Source organism: Marmota flaviventris, chromosome X (assembly GCF_047511675.1).
Source record: "Marmota flaviventris isolate mMarFla1 chromosome X, mMarFla1.hap1, whole genome shotgun sequence".
NCBI lineage: Eukaryota > Metazoa > Chordata > Mammalia > Rodentia > Sciuridae > Marmota > Marmota flaviventris.
In genome coordinates, this window is record NC_092518.1 from 93590116 (window position 1) to 93604720 (window position 14605).

Here is a 14605-nt window from a genome sequence, read left to right on the forward strand (position 1 = left end):
AATTCCTTCATTCAGAATCTTATTTATTTGTTGTTCTTGCTATGCTGATTGGATTGTGAATGTATACACATATCTTTTCCTCATTTTTAGAAATTTTATAATGATAGTTATTTTTATCTGTCTTGTCTTTTGAGGGTTAAGATTATCTGTTTTGTTTATTTTGTTTTGTTTTTGTTTGCTTGTTTCTCTTTCTGTTATTTCTTCTCCCACTAATAGTGAAATTCTTTTGTTCTCTATTATTTTCTGTTTTTCTCCTCCTTCTTTATAGCCATCACTTGCTACGACTTTTTCAAATTTTCTCTGTTCACATTTTGAACATTATAAACTTTTGCTTTCCTATAACATTTACTTTTCTTTTAATGGAATGTATTTTTTCCAGTTTCTATTGGTGCATCATAAATGTAGATATTGATGAGATTTTTTTAAAAATATTTTTTTAGTTGTTGATTGACCTTTATCTTTTATTTATTTATTTATATGCAGTGCTGAGAATTGAACCCAGTGCCTCACACATGCTAGGCAAGCGCTCTACCAGTGAGCCATAACCCCAGCCCTGATAATTTTTTTGTAACATATTTTTACATGCACAACAAAATAACAATATATTTGGGTCAATATCATTCCCTAGCATTTCCCCCACTCCCTCCCTACCTTCTAACCCTTGGCACCTTTCCTCTACTGATCTCCCTTTGACATTTAGGAGATCCATCCCCACCTTTGTTTCCCTTTTTCTTCTCTAGCTTCCACATATGAGAGAAAACAAACCACACTTAACCTTCTGAGTTTGACTTCTTTTGCTTGTCATTATGGTCTCTAGTTCTATCCATTTTCCTGAAAATGCCATAATTTAATTTTTCTTTATGGCTGAATGAAACTCTATTGTGTATATATATCAAAATTTTCTTTATCCATTCATCCATTGATGAAAATCTAGTGTGGTTCCATAGTTTGGCTATTGTGAATTGTGCTGCTATAAACATGGGTATGTATGTATCACTGTAGAAAAATGACTTTAATTCTTCAGAATAAGTACCAAGGAGTGGTATAGCTGAGTCATATGTGGTTCCATATCTAGTCTTTTGAGGAGCCTCCATAATGATTTTCATAGCAGTTGTGCTAATTCACAATCCCACCAACACTGTTAAGTTTTACTTTTCTCCACATCCTCTCCAGCATTTATTATTATTTGTATTCTGGATGATTGCCATTCTGACTGGTGTAGTTTTGATTTGCATTTCCCTAAATGCTAATGATATTGAACATTTTTTCATGTTTACTTTTGGCTATAATGGGGAAAAACTGAAAGCAATTCCTTCAAAATCTAGAACAAGATAAGGATGTCCACTCTTACCACTCCTATTCAATATGGTACTAGAAATTCTAGCTAGAGAGATTAAGCAAGAGAAAGAAATAAAGGGTATAAAATAGGAAAGGAAGAAGTCAAATTATCACTGTTTGCAGGTGATATGATCCTATATTTAGAAGATACAAAAATGTTCACCAGAAGACTGCTAGGGTTAATAAATTCAGCAAAATATCAGGCTACAAAATCAATATACAAAAATCAATAGGTTTCATATATACCAATAATAAATTTGCTTAAAAAGAAATCAGGAAAATAATCACATCCTCAATAGTTTCAGGATATAAAATAAAATATCCAGGAATATATATAACCAAGTAGGTGAAAGAGCTCTACAAGGAAAACTATAGAACATTGAAGAAAATATAAGATGGAAAGACCTCTCATGTTCATTAATATGCAGAAATAATATTGTGTCAGGAAGCTGAGGCAGGAGGATCATGAGTTCAACGCCAGCTTCAACAAAACCGAGCAACTCATTGAAACCCTGTCTCTAAATAAAATACAAAATAGGGCTGGAGATGTGGCTCAGTGGTTGAGTGCCCCTGAGTTCAATCCCTGGTATCCCCCAACAAAAAAAGAAATAATATTGTTAGAATAGCTATACTAACAAAAGCAAACTACAAACACAATTCCCTTCAAAACAACAATGACATTCTTCACAGAACTAGAAAAACTAGTTCTAAAATTTATTTGGAAGAATAAAAGACCCAGAATAGCCAAAGCAATTCTGAGCCAAAAAAAAAAGCAATGCTGGAGGCATCACAATACTTGAATTTAAAATTTTGCTATAGAGTTATAGTAATAAAAACTGTATGATACTGGAATAAAACAAATACATAAACCAATGGCACACAGTAGAAGACACAGAGAAAAAAACACAGGTATAATCATCTCATTCTTGACAAAGAAGGAATTAGACCATAAATTATGATTCCTAAAAGAAAACAAGATCAATGCCAACATATAGGCACTGGCAAGGACTTTCTCAATAGGACACCTAAAGATCAGGAAATAATGCCAAGAGTTAATAAATAGAATGGCATCAAATTAAAAAGTTTCTGCACAGCAAAAGAAACAATTAAGAATTTAAAGAGAGAGAACATACATAATGGGAGAAAATCTTTGCTATCTACTCTTCTGACAGAGGATTAATATCCAGAATATATAAGAACTCAAAAAATTAACACCAGTAAAACCCCAAGTAACCCAACAAATAAATGGGCAAACGCATGAAAGGCATTTTCAAGAGAAGAAGTACAAATATCCAACAAATATATGAAAAAAAATGTTTAAAACGTTTAGCAATTAGGAAAATGCAAATCAAAACTGCACTGAGATTTTTATCTCATTCCAGTTAGAATGGCAGTCATCAAGAATACAAACAATAGGGCTGGAGTTGTAGCTCAGTGGTAGAGCATTTGCCTAGCACATGTGAGGTACTTAGTTTGATTCTCAGCACCACATAAAAATAAATAAATAAATTAAAGGTATTGGGTCCATATACATTTAAAATTTTTCTAAAAGAATACAATAATAACAAATGCTGGAGAGGATGTGGGTTAAAAGGAATATTTTTACACTGTTGGCGGGACTTTAAATTAGTACAGCCACAATGGAAATCAGTATGGAGGCTCTTTCAAAGACTAAGAATGGAACCACCATATGACCCAACTATACTACTCCTCAGTAGTTATCCTAAAGAATTAAAGTTAGCATACTATCATACTATAGTAATACACGAATACCCATGTTTATAACAGCACAATTCACAATATCCAAACTTTGGAATCAGACTTGATGTCTGTCAATAGATGAATGGATAAAGAAAATGTGATATATATATATATATATATATATATATATACACACACACACACACACACACACACACATATATATATACTGAATTTTATTCAGCCATGAAGAAGGATGAAATTATGTCATTTGCAGGAAAATGGATGAGCTTGAGAACATTATGTTAAATAAAATAAGCCAAACCTAGAAAGTCAAGATTTGTGTGTTTTTTCTCATATGTGGATGCTAGAGAGGAAAATAAAGGTTTGGGGAAAGTCTTATGAAAATCAAGGGAAATTAGTAGAGGAAAGGGACCAGGGAAACATAGGAGGGGAGGGAGGAGAAATACAGTAATAACGTTAACCAAAATATACTGTTATATTGTGTCGATATGTGAATATGTATCAATGAATCCCACCACTACACACAATTATAATGCATCAATAAAAATATGAGAAAAATAGAAAAAGCAATTCTAAAATTTACAGAATCACAAAAGATCACAAATAGTCAAAGTAATTTTGATAAAGAAAAACAAAGCTTGAGGCCTCACTTCCCAATTTCATACTATTACAAATTTATAGTAATCATAACAGTATGGTAAATGGTATTTTAAAAAACAAGGTAGACCAATGGAACAGAACAAAGATCTCAGATACAAATGCATGTATATTTGAACTATTAATCTTCTACAGAGACATCATGAATACACAATAGAGAAGGGACAATCTCTTCAATAAATTGCTGGAAAAACTGAATATCCACATGCAAAAGAAGGAATTTGTTTTTCTATCTTATACCAGCCACAAAAATTTACTGTAAATGAATTTTATATTTAAATGTAAGATCTAAAAATGTAAAACTGAAACCATAGATGAAAATGCAGAAGAAAGCCCCCTTGACCTTTGTTTTAGCAGTGACTTTTTTATATGACACCAAAAGCACAGGCAACAAAAGTAAATTAGACAAATGGAACTATATCAAGATAAAAACTGCACAGCAAAGGAAATGATCACAAAATAAAAAGGCAACCTACTGAATAGGAGAATATATTTCCAAGCCTTATATCTGATAAGAGGTTAATATTCAAAATATTTTGGGGACTCATGTTTTAGTCAGCTTTTTGTTGCTATGACCAAAATATCTGACAAAAACAACTTAAAAGTGGAAGGCTTTATTTTGAGTCATGGTTTCAGAAGTTTCTGACTATGGTAGGTTGGCTCCATAGGAGAACCATCATGGTGGCAGGGCATGATGGAGGAGAGCTGTTTAGCTTATGGCAAGTGGGAAGGAGAAAGGAGTGTGTGTGGGGGGGAGCGGGGAACAAGATGCTGTCTTCATAAGTATACTCTCAAGGACCCAGTCCTTCAATTAGGTTCCAAATTCTACAGTTGACAATAAGGCCTTAATTTTTTTAATCTGCTACTGAGGACAAAGCCCTCATGATACAATCACTTTCCAAAAGCCCCACCTCTGAACACTGCCACACTGTGGAGCAAACCTTGAACATATGATCCTTTGGGGGACATTCCAGATCCAAACCATAGCAACATACAAGTCCACAACAACAAAGTAAACAATCTGATTTTAATGTTGTGCAAAGGAACTGAAAAAAAAAAATTTTACCAAAAGGACATGTGAATGGTCAAAAAGTACACAAAAATGATGCAAGATCATGAAACATTAGGGAAATATAAATGAAAACCACAATGAGATCTCATCTAATACCTGTTAGGATGGCTTTTCTTTTAAAAGCCAAAAGATGGGCTAGGGATGTGGCTCAAGCGGTAACACGCTTGCCTGGCATGCGCAGGGCGCTAGGTTCGATCCTCAACACCACATAAAAATAAAATAAAGATGTTGTGTCCACCGAAAATTGAAAAATAAATATTAAAATATTCTGTCTCTCTCTTCTCTCTCTCTCTCTCTCTCTCTCTCTCTCTCTCTCTCTCTCTCTCTCTCTCTCTCTCTCTTAAAAAAAAGCCAAAATATGACAAATGTTGGTGAGGATATGGAAAAAAGAGAATCCTTGTGATGTGTTAGTGGGAATGTAAATTAGTACTGCCATTATGGATAAAAATATGGAGAATACTGGAAAAATTTTAAATAGAACTACCATATGATTCAGCAATCCCAGTCTGTGTATACATCTAAAGGACATGAAATCAGTAACTCAAAGAGATGTCTGCATTCCCATGTACATTGCAGCACTTTTTGCAATATCCAAGACATGGAGATAGCTATTCATGAATGCATGCATAAAGATGTTATGTGTATATACAATTGAATGTTATTCAGCTACAAAAAGTAGGAACTCCTGCCATTGGTGACAGCATGAGAGAACCAAGAGCAAAATAAGTTAAGCAAAATAATTGAATCAGAAAAAGATAAATACAATATGATTTCACTTTTATGTGGAATCTAAAAACGTGGAACTCACAGAAGTAGAATAGAAGAGTGGTTGTCAGGGGTTGAGGAATGAGGGAAGTTGGAAGTTGTTGGTCAAAGGGTACAAACTTCCAGTTAACGATGAATCAATTCTGGAGATCTAATGTAGAGCTTAATGACTACAGTTAGTAATACTGTATTATATACTGAAAATTTGCTAAAATATTAGAACTTGAGTGTTCTAATCAAACTAAAAGTTAATTCTGTGAGGTTATTCACATGTTAACTAAGTTGATAAGACAATGATGTCACACTTATATATATGTGTGTATGTAAATACATATTAGTATAAACCTTAAATATATATGTAGTATTATTTGTCAGCTGCATCTCAATAAAATTGGAAAAATAAGTAAGATACAATAATTGCTAATTGTATTAAAGGTGATAATGATTTTATATATGGTAAAACTTGTTAATAATTACTTCTTATGCAATTTCTATTTATGAAATTAATGGAACAAATAAAATTATTATCCTTTTGAAAAAGCATAATCTGACATTCAAACTATGCTTTTTTCTATTACTTTGACAACCTGTTAAAATTCAGATTTATTTCTTATACTTTCACTGCTGCAATTTATATACTGATTTGGCAGAATATATTGTGAACAGGAAATTCCAGAAAAAATGTTACTTTCTGTATTAGAAAGAAGGAGAAAGATCTATTTTGAAAGGGCCTAAAATAACACTAGATGTAAAAGTTTGAAGCAAACAAAAAAGACCTAAGAAGAGCTGATGTTTTAAGCTTGAGTCCAAAGACCAGGAAAAAAAAAAAACAGATGTTCCATCTCACAATTAGATGGGTAGAATTCTCTTTTACTCCTGGAAGAGCATCTCAGTCATTTGTGCTGTTATAACAAAATACCTCAAACTGGAAAATTTATAATGAACAAAAATTTACTTTTTACAATTCTGGAGATTGGGAAGTTCAAGGTAAGGATGTAAGCAGGTTCAATGTCTGATGAGGGCTGCTTTTTTACTTCCAAGATCACACCTTGTTGTTGCATCCTCCAGAGGAAGTGAAGGCATGTCCTCACATGGCAGAAAGGACAGAAATGTCTAACTTGTCCCCAGGCCCTTTTATAAGGTACTGACGCATTCATGAGGGTGGAGCTCTTGTGGACTAATAATATCCTAAGGACTAAGTACCTGCTTCTTTTTAAAAATGTTTTTATTAGTGCATTCTAGTTATATATAACAGTGAGGTTCATTTTGATATAATTTTTATGCATAGAATATAACCTGCTCCATTTCATTTCCCAGTAATTCCTCTTTCCCTCCCCTCCTTCCTCTTCCTGTTCCCCTTTCTCTATTCTAGTGGTCTTCCTTCTACTTATTTATTTATTTATTTTCAATTGGTCCTTTCTGGATATACATAAAGGTGGAATTTATATATATATATATATATATATATATATATATATATATATATATATATATATATTAGGTTAGGGTTAGGGTTATAATACATACATTATAATTCATTCAATTTCACTAATAGTGTTGCATTGAGGATTAAGATGCAGCATGAATTTTGGAAGGGACACAAACTTTCAAACCACAGAAGGGCAGTCTTTTTGTTCTTTCTTTCAACTGTTTGGATGAGGGCTACCCACATTAGAGAGGACAATCCTCTTTACTCAGTCTGCCAATTCAAGTGTTAATCTCCTTCCAAGACACCCTTGCAGACATATCTCAAATAATGTTTGACCAAATATCTTGATACTCAGTGTTGCAGTCAAGTTGACACATGAAACATCACAGTATGTGTGATATTATCTTATTTTTGTTAAAAGAACAATATATATATATATATATATATATATATATATATATATATATACAAGAAGGAAATATTAACAGTAGTTACTTCTGAAGGAGAGGACCTAAAATTTGGAATATGAATTGAGGATTTCATTCACCCTATACTCTTTTTCAGTTTAGTTTTTAGTATATATTTAAAATCCTATCTTGAATTCTTTATTTCTTTTATAATTAAAAATTAGGTAATAATAAAATATAAGGTATGTTAGTCACCTTTCCATTAGTATAACAAACACCTGAGATAATCAATTTATGCAGAGGAAAAAGCTTATTTTGACTCAGTTTTAGAGGTTTCAGTTCATGATCAGTTTGTCCTGTTGCTTTGATAAAGGCAGGAGCATGGGTTGGAGCACAACTGCAAAATTCAGAGCTGAGAAGCAAAAGAGAGACCAAAAATACAAACTATGGCAGAAGATAATAGAAGTCCTTGAAGTTCAGATCAACTGAAGGAACAGGGGTGCAAGAGAAAAATCCAAATCTGCTTGCTATTGACAGGTTGTAAAGATAGTGCACTCTCCCCCTTGCCCTTCCTTATTTCCAGCTTGTAAATCTTTCTTTCTTTTGTGCACCCATTACCCTTCCCACCTTATGGTTCACCTCTAAGTGCAAAAACAACCTCACCCATGACTTTTTCCTTGCAACCACTTTGGGTTCCAACATATTGTTTCCCCTTCCTCTCTTAGCCTAGTGATCCCAAATATGGGATCAGTGAAATAAGCTGAAACTGTCATAATGGAATAGGCTTCCATATGGATCAACCAGTATATGCTACTAACTGGAAAGTACTTCATTTACTTTATTCAACAAGCATGTATAATATGTACTGAGTGTACAATATGTGTGCCTCATTACACTAGAGAATAGATGGTTGTACCTGGGGAGAAGTGGTAATTTGGGCTTAGGAAAGGCTTAATAGAGGTGGTATGAAAGTGTGGCATGATATTCCAGGCAGAAGGAACAACCTCTGCCAAGATTCCTTCTTTGCATAGTTCTGAGCTGTAATTTTTCCACTATTGATTTATTTATTGGGGTTACAAATAATTGTTCACACCTCTTTAGCTGCTAGCATCCATCTTTGAAGCTGTGGGTTCCATTGTGAGTGTCATCTTTGAACCTTGGAGACCATTATATATATCACAAGATAAAATACATAGTTACTCTAACCCATGTAATAAAGGCAACTGTTCTATTCAGATAGGTAAGGTATTCCCCATGTGGGCCCTCTGTGTGACACTGAAAGCCTTTTGTTATATATGTGTGTATATAGAAGCAGGGGGGTTCCTGTGAACTCCCAGGGTACCCTTGAAGGCAATATTTCTGCCCATGATTTTTTGTGCATCCTTAAGAATAGATATTGTTATGACCTAAAAATAGTTGTTCCTCAGTTCCTCATCAGGCATTTCTCTGTGGGAGGTCTGCAGCCAAGCCCCCCCCCAAAAAAAAAAACTATTTCCCAAGCTAGAGTTTAGGGGACTCTGTGAGTAAAAGATGTGAGCCTAAAGAAATGTGGGCCTCACATAAATATTTTAAAATTATTCACCCTGGCCATGTGCTCTGTGGGTCATAAGGAAGATACTTAAGTCCCCAACTACTTTACCATTGAATTATGCTGTAAGATCCATACATTTGTATTAAGCATGAGTATCTCACTGTCTTAGGGTGTTGGGGGAAATGCTCTTAGAAACATACATCTAAAAGGAGAAGGGAGTAAGTGGGAGTGCTAGAAGCTTGGGAGACAGCCAGAAAATTTAAGTTAGGACTGATGAGGTCAAAATTCCAACTCTGGGAAGGACTGGCTCAGAGCTTTTTTCCTTGCTTGCTTGCTTTCTGTACTTAGTGTGAAGGCTTGGTCTAGGGATCATCTATTAGACTCAGGAAGGCATAGATCCACAAGTGCCCTCATACTTGTCCTTTCAGAATAAAACTGGATACTTGTGGAGCAGGAAGCAGCTTGGCACATAGAAAGAAGTGATTCGGGACTCTACTGAGGGAAGAAGATAAGGCTTGGGTAAGCCATGGGCTTGTGCTGGCCTGAATTTAAAGTATCTTTTGGAATTTTAGCACTGTGAAAAGGAGGAGCTCCTACAAGGAGACTGAGGGAAGGGAGTAGAGATCATATGTTGTTAATTAGAAAAGAAGGAATGAGAAGAATGCTAAGCTTTAGCTTAAGCTCTCCTTGTAGGTTGATGACAAGCCACAAGTAAAGTTTAAGATGGGTATTTTGAACTCATCCTTCTGCCCCTCTGGAGCAGCTCCAGCTATATGGTAAAGAAGCAGATGTGGCAAAAGAACAGGATGTTTCAGGATTTGAGTTTCAAAGGGCCAAATGGAAGTAGAGATCTGGTCCTTTGGTCTCCCAATCACTGAAGATTGAAGGGTTTGTGACTCTCTGGGGCTGTATTTCTCACCCCAAATAGGGGCCCTGTTTTTTCAGGTGTGACTACAGGAGGAAAAAAAAAGAGCAGTCAGGTTGAGTAGGCTCTGTGAGAAGAGAATATGGCATTTCTCAGGTACAATAACAGAGATAAGTCACCACTTTGGTGTCACTAAGAATCCCTGGATATTTCACTGAAACTGTAACTCAAGGCTCCCAAATGGGACAATCTAAGTCTACAAACAGGGAGAAGGTGCCTTTCTTGCGTTGAAGGTTTCTAGACACCTAGATCTCCTCTGGATGGAAGGAAGAAGAGAGACGCTTGACTGGATATGCCTTCGCCTGGGGAGAATATAAGGAATTTTAATGATTTCCTGTGTAAAGTCTTGAGGGGCCTTGGGTAGCCAGTATAAACAGGAGGCATTTCAGTTGATTGGATTTATGTTCCTGAAATCAGGAAACAGGCCAACATGGGCCTCTGTTTAGCTCCGTTCCATGGGATTAGAAGTTGGAATGCAAGGAGTTGCCGCCTCAGATTTCATCCTGTAATCAGTGGCCACTCTTTTTGGCTGTTGTCTCAGCTACTTGTGTGTGTGTGTGTGTGTGTGTGTGTGTGTGTGTGTGTAAAAGCTCCTCCATTCTCAGAGAGGTTGAGGGCTGAAAGAGGGTCTGGCTTCCATAGTGAGAATGAGTCACAAAAGAAGATCCTTCAATCCCAGGATAATATTTCTGTTAGATACAAGGATTGTATTACATGGTCTTAAACATCCATTTCAGAAGACCCCTTGTGTAAGAAGCACAAAGGGCATCCAGGAGTTTCCATTTTCCATTTGATGACCAAGCCTGTGGAGTCTAAATCATTCCATCTCATATTCAGGGTTACTATATCTTATGCAAAGGACTTGATGACTCTGGAATCTAGCTTGGACCTTAACACCAGCTACCTATGTAAGCTAAAATTCACCAAATCAGAGCGGCCTCCATTGATTGAATGCTTACTTATGATGGTCTATGCTCAGTGCCTTACATAGAGGATCACATTTCATCCTCATTCAACCCTGGGAGATAGGAGCTACTATCATTCTCACTTGAGGATACTGTTCCTCAAACTAAAGTTTAGTAATTGACTCATGGTAAATGATAATCAGCAGTAAAGTCCAAATTGGAATCCAGAACTGTCTCCAAAGCCCAAGGTCCTAAGAATTACACTGGACCTCCTCCATCATAAACCTGTACTCTTTGAATCCTGAGTACTTTTAAAATAGAAAAAAAAACACCTTGAATAATATCTAGTCTGTTTTCTTTACCAGGAAATTTCAAGGATAAAGTGAGAGGACAGCTATTCCATTCCATAAACATTTATGGAATGTTATGGGTGAGGCATTATTCTAGAGTCTGGGTATTCAAAACTAAATAAGATGAGAACCTTCCTTCCAGGAGATTACCATCTGGATAATCTGCCTTGAAATCTTAGCATCTGTGAAAGTGTCTTGGAAAACATAAAGCACTATACAAGTGCCTGTTTCCTATGATACCATTTTATTGCATGTACAGAGAAGAAGACTAACAGTCATAGGTATAAAACAAGCTTGGGGGAAAATCCCACAAGGCTTTCAGCTGCTCCCTACAAAACTTGGCAACCAGCTGTTGCCAGTCCCCATTGAGAATGAAAGGAGAGGAAAGGCAATAATATGAAGTGTGACTATAATGTAATGTGACTGCTGCTTTTTCGCAATCATATTAGGACGTGCACATCCAAAGGAGTGGTGTCCCCTTCAGACTAGCACCTTGGGAGGCTAAATCCCTGTACATTTATTGCAATGATGTTGCCATTGCTCAAAACTTTTTTTGGAACTCCTCTTTAGTAATTGAATTCAGGGCCTATGGCATATTTTTTGAATATCCTCAGTGGTGATAAATCTTTGTCCTTTGAGGGTGGATTTGATTTTAGCAAACGGCCAAAAGTCAGTCAGAGCCAAGTCTAGAGAACAAGGTGAGTGATCAAGCACAATAATAGAGTTTTTAATTAAAAAAAAAAAACTTCCACTCTTTTCCATTTCTTTCCCCACCCTAATTCACTCTACTTACCTCTCTCTCCCTTCTTTTTTCCAAGTATGACTGTAAGTCATTAAGACTACTTTGTGTGTGTGTGTAGTTCATAACCCAGTGCAAACACAGATTAAATGATTACTGTCCAAAGTCATAAGACTAGGTAAGAGGTAAACTAGAATTAAACACTATGTTTTCTGTAAATCACAGCCTGGGAAACTTCATGAACAGAAACTTCATTATTATAAAGGTACCTAACTAACAAAAATAGAAAACTACTATGGGTTCTTTATCCCTAGGTCTTTCTATGTTCTTCACAGAGGACATAAGTATGGTGCTACTTAATGTCAGCAGGAATGCCCTATGACTTGGTACTTCTCTCCAGACAAATCCAACTGGGGATAGCCCAACATATCTGAAAACTGACTTTCCAAATAGGTTATAAGTAGGAGATAAGAACTCCCTACTTTTCTACACTCTGGAAACAAAACAATAATGAGATTGTAAGAATCAGGACTGTTCCTGAGCAAAATTGTAAAGGAAGGGAGATGTATGTCTTTGTCAACCACCGTTAGAGATCTACCCTTCCACCCTCAACCTTCTCCCTACTTCCCCATTCATCAGCAAGAAGAGTGTCTTGTTTCATGCATTCACATTAATTAGTTGTACAGACTTTCTGCATTTTAGAAAAGTTTAAGGCAAGGCAAAGGTATGCCAAATTACCTAAGAGGGGTAACATCCAGCACTTTTTATATGAAGTTATCCCTAGGATGAATTCTGTCATAAGTTGTTTTCCCTTAAATGCTGGCTTCTGTTTTAAGAACTGGAGTTGGGACCACAGAACTTTAGAACTTTCATAGACCTCATATAGAAGGGACCACTCCCTCATTTTTAAAACTGAGGTTTAGGGTAGGTGTGAAGGACAAGCAGGGTGGAGGGGAGAAGTCTGCTCCCAGATCACACAGGGAATTAGTGGCCCTTCTGTGGTTAGAGCCCACATCCCTGACTTCCCACCATACTGGTTTCTTTTCTCTGGTCCAGAAGTTGTTTGCAGAAATGCCTATCCTCAACATTTTTTAAGTAGATTTCCATGCTAGTTTTCTTTTGCTACTGATAACAAGAAGCTCCTGTGTTTCTCAGGAGAAGAGGAAGTGAGAGAAATGTCAGAATCCTATACCATGTCCAGAGGCCCAGAATTTTCTCCCCTTTGAGGACAAATAATCCCCTTGGGAAGTCAGGAGTATTGCTTTTGAGCCCAGGTGGTCAGAATCTCTTCCACAGCAACTCAAGTTTGTATTTGTTATTGAATCCTCAAGATAAACTATTGGAGAAAGTATTCCACCAATTATGTTTCCATGGGGCCCAGAGCACATGGTCTTGATTAGAATGAGCAAGAGCAAAGCAGATTTCTCCCTGTGAAGGTCTGAAAGAAACTTGAAATCCAGCCAATATTGTTCCAGCAGTCAATGCCTGGCTTCCAGCTGCTGCTTGGTTAAAATTCAAAGCTCAAGGAGATGACACCCAGAGAGGTAGGTAGAGGTACGTGAGGCCAATCTGGGAAAGAGAACCACAGGAGGTTGCAGTTAAAAGAAAGCTAGGTTATGGCTGCATCCAGCTTTCCCCTGTCCCAACTCCAAACCCCAACACATCCAGGCAGAGGTGATTGCCATCCAATCCCATTATGGGATTCCATGGTGAGACTCACTGGATCCTAGACCAACTCCTACCTCCTGTAGAAAGTCTTTCCAGATGACTTTAGCTTACCAGGATACTTCCATGGTCTCTCAGCAATTTCAACAAGAATATACTTGTTCACAATTGAGTATATCTCTTCACTATTATATCCAATTTCTCAGTCTCTTGTGGCTGTGTTAGTTTCTTCCTTCTCAGATATATTGTGAAATTCTTTAGATCTGAACATATGTCTTTCTTTGTGTATACCATAATGCCTCACTCAGTTAAGGACTTACAGGTGACTCACCACAGAGAAGAGTTTGGACAGGGAATGGAATCACAAATGGTGTCCTGTCACCTTTTGCTGGCCTTCTCCATTCAGGTTGTTTCTCTGACCTATACAGATATGCTGCATGGGAACAACTGCAAAGTGGCCAGCCCCCAAAGAAACCATTAGAGATAAAGCAAGTTGAAGATAGATGAATGCTTTAGTCGGGTGTGGCAAGAAGGTCAGGCAAGGAAAAAGTAAGGGGAGGAACATAAGCTCTCTGTTCATTTTTTATCTAGTGATTGCCTTGCCTGGAGGAATATCTGTGGGAGAGGGGGCAGGTAAAAAAAAATCCAATTTCTTTAATCTTGGTTCAGGCTAATTCCAAAGCCCTATAGTTCTTACTTGGTCGTATCTAGAAGGCCAAGGTTTGCTGCTGTGACTCTTTATGTGAATGTGTGTATGGAAAGAAAGATTAGAAGAGCCAAGATCCTTATAGATGTATGCTACTAGACAGACTAAATAAAGCCTCTATCACCCAATAAGATGGCATAAGAATAGACTGACTGCCACATACAAAGTGGAAACACATGACCTATGGATCAAATAGTAATCATTTTTTTCTCTCTCTCTAAGATGCAGAATATTCCAAGAAGCCTAAAGCTGATGTTGCATACAAGCTGGAAAAAGAAGCTGTTTTCTGGCTTTTTTAAAAATATTTGTTTGTTTGTTTTCTGTCATGAATCTCTAAAGTATTCAGGGAATTAAGAAGTGCTCTGATTCCTGAGAATTTCTGCAGAACTTT